Source organism: Elephas maximus, chromosome 6 (assembly GCF_024166365.1).
Source record: "Elephas maximus indicus isolate mEleMax1 chromosome 6, mEleMax1 primary haplotype, whole genome shotgun sequence".
NCBI lineage: Eukaryota > Metazoa > Chordata > Mammalia > Proboscidea > Elephantidae > Elephas > Elephas maximus.
Genome location: NC_064824.1, coordinates 11,535,256 through 11,538,541, shown reverse-complemented (window position 1 = coordinate 11,538,541; position 3,286 = coordinate 11,535,256). Strand labels below are relative to the sequence as shown.

Genomic DNA, 3,286 nt, shown 5'->3' with positions numbered 1-3,286 from the left:
GGGTCAAGATTGCCCGTGAGGGTCAGGCCCACGTCCTGTGCATGTGCTGTCTCAGAAGCTGTGGTCAGTTCCTCCGCTCCCAGTCCAAAGCCCAGCGCCACAGTTCCAAAACCAGTCACTGCCTCCTGGTGACTTCTCCTCCTGTCAGCCGCATCACTGCACTGCCTGCGTGCACTGGCTGGGCTGCCCCTGAGGTCAGTTCAGGGGGCTAGGGCTGCGTGCCTTGTTTGTGCCGTCTCAGTATGCCGTGCTTAGCTCCCCTGCGCCCAGTCCAAAGCCCGGTGACAAGGTTTTCTGACTGGGACACTGGCTCCAGGCTCCAAAAACAATCACTGGTTCCCCGTGGTTGCTCATTCGTTCTCTCCTTAGCCGCATCAGTGTCCACCCTGCTTGTGCTGGCTGAGTCTCTATGGAGGTTACCCCAGGGGGCTAGGGGTTAGGGCTGTGTCCCGTGCCTGCCCCGCCTCACCAAGCTGCTATCAGCCCCGCCACTCGGCACCAGGGAACCGCGAGGGCTCAAGGCTGTGGAGTGGGTTGCAGGTTCCAGAAGCGGTCGCTGGTTCAGGGCGCTTTTCACTCACCTATCACTCAGGTCAACTCTTTAGATCTGTGTTTGATGGTCAGGGTTCGTAGATTGTCATGTATGTGATCTATTCACTTGTTTTTCTGAGTCTTTGTTGCAAGAGGGATCTGAGGTAGCGTCTACCTAGTCAGCCATCTTGGCCCCACTGTCGAAATATTCTTTTTTTACAGTGAATGCAACGCCATTGCTCTTCATTTTGTCACTCCCAGCATAACCACAATAAATAAATAAATAAATAAACCCACTGCTGTCAAGTCAATTCCTACTCATAGTGTCCCTACAGGACAGAGTAGAACTGCCTGTAGGGTTTCCAAGGAGCTATTGGTGGATTTGAACTGCAGACCTTTTGGTTAGCAGCAGAGCTCTTAACCACTGCACTACCTGGGCTCCACAGCATGGTCTTCATTTTGTCACTCCCGGCATAACCAAAAAAAAAAAAAAACCCTAAACCCATTGCTGTCAATTTGATTCTGACTCATTGTGACCCCATAGCACAGAGCAAATCTGCCCAGTAGGGCTTCCAAGTAGTGGCTTCGTGGATTCAAACTACTGACCTTTTGGTTAGCAGCCAAACACTTAACCAGTATGTCCCCAGGACTTCATCTTCCAGCATAGTAGACCATAAAATTGTCCAATTCAAAATGGCCAAGACCAGTACATTTCAGCTCACTAATGCCTACAATAGTGACTGATGTTTATGTGACTCATTTCATATTTATTTCCAATTTTCTTAGATTCATACTCCCTGCATTCCGTGTTTGTTTTAACAGATGTTTCCAGCTGTTTCTTCCCATTTTAAGTCATGCCACATCAGAAAAATGAAGGTCCCAAAAGCTTGACTCCATCCACATTATTAACAATGGCTCTTCTTTGAGGAGGCAGCTCTTTCCTAGTAGTAGTTTGAGTGCCTTCCAGCATGTGGGTCTCGCCTTCTTGCACTGTATCAAACAATGTTCCCCTGCTATTGACAAGGTTTTCATAGGCTATTTTTTTCAGAGGTAAAACACCAGGTCCTTCTTCCTAGTCTGTCTTAGTCTGGAAGCTCAACTGAAACCTGTTCACGGTAAGTAACCCTGCTGGTAGTGTACCTTCCAGCATCGCAGCAACACAGAAGCCACCATGGTAAAACAAACTGACAGACTCACGGGGAGATACACACACACACATATATATATACACACAAACATAAAAACAAAACAAAGCCCATAGCCGTTGAGTCGATTCTGACTCATAGCGACTCTAAAGGTCAGAGTAGAAGTGCTTCACAGGGTTTCCAAAAAAACCTCTCGTGGATTGGAGCCGCTGACCTTTTGGTTAGCAGCCAAGCTCTTAACCACTGTGCAACACCCGGGCTCCAAGGAGCCCCATGCTTCCCCCATTTTTTCTCATCCAGGCGCAGGCAGGGGCTCACAATGTTCAGCTTCAAGATAAAGACATTAATCGAACTCAACCTCTACCACAGGAGGCAGAATTGGGGTTGCCAAAGGCTTCACCCCTCCAGGAGGGAGACTTGCAACTCCTGTAATGGAGGTCTTGGCCCAGGGAGAAGTAGGAGGAGGGGAGACCGGAGCAGGGAGTGACAGAGGCGCTGGCACCAGCCCCTGGACGGCTGTCCCACCGGACGCCTGGAGGGTGGCACTGCTGGCACACAGAGAAGCCCAGGGCCCCAGCGTCACCGCGACCCCTGCGAGGCCCACGCTCTTTGCATCCATCCCCTGCACGTCGCCGCCTGAGGAGGTGAATGCCTCAGTTGTGGAGGCCATCATGTCAGCTGAAGAGGAGCTGGGCAGGTACAAGCTGGAGACGCTGGGGAAGCGGCCAGCTGCCCTTCCCCTGCTGGGGCTTGTCGGGGAAGCCAGTAACTGCCCTGGTACGCACGGGGCACTTCCCTCAACGCAGCCCCCAGCAGAGGAGGAGGAAGACAAGTTGTACCCGCAATCGCTGGATATTATCTTTCAGTACCTTCACGAGCAGGCCATCGGCGCCACGTAGGCGAAGACGATGGGTGAGTCCAGGGCCGCCAGCTGGAAGGGGTGAGAAGCCTGCCGCGGGTCGCAGACGGTGTGCAGCGCAACGAGGAGACGGTCTCCCAAGGCATGCTTCGGAAACCGGACTTCAAAAACGAAAATGATGTGAAATCTTTGTCTGGAGCGATGGTCCATGTTTTCAGTGGTGGAATAACAAAATGGGGCAGAATTGTGACTCATATCTTTTGGTGCCTTTGTGGTCAAACACTTCGGGAGCATAAACCGAGAAGCTGCAGCAGAATGTATCACAGATGTTCGCCTAAGGCAAAACGGTACTGCTTAGACAAACGAAGGGGCGGGGATGGGCTTGTGGAGTTCGTCCATGTAAAGGACCCACAGGGCGACTGTAGAAATGTGCAGCTGGCTTTTGCAGGTGCTCTGGAGTAGAAGCTGGTTTGGCGTATCTATCAGGAAAACCTCCTAAGTTGCAATAATTGACCCTTGACCAACTGCAGCCACCAAAACCACACACTTCTGCCGTGAAATCAAATGTATTTATGAAGACAGACGTCAAGCTGCCCGGGCTGTAACCTCCAAGAGCTTTACTGTAGCAACTAGCCAGAAAAGCATGCGGCAAAAGGATTATGGCTAACAGGAATAAATATATGTGAAAAGCAGTCCTGGTTCCTTGAAGAGTCACTGTCTGAATGGAGGAAAGTTCAGTTTCAACAACAGG

The 3,286-nt window shown here is 51.1% G+C and overlaps 1 pseudogene; it reads left to right on the top strand.

Annotated features, from left to right (window-relative positions):
- Positions 1–2,107: 2,107 nt before the first annotated feature.
- On the top strand, positions 2,108–3,044 carry LOC126077969 (induced myeloid leukemia cell differentiation protein Mcl-1 homolog; annotated as a pseudogene).
- The last annotated feature ends 242 nt before the right edge of the window (positions 3,045–3,286 follow it).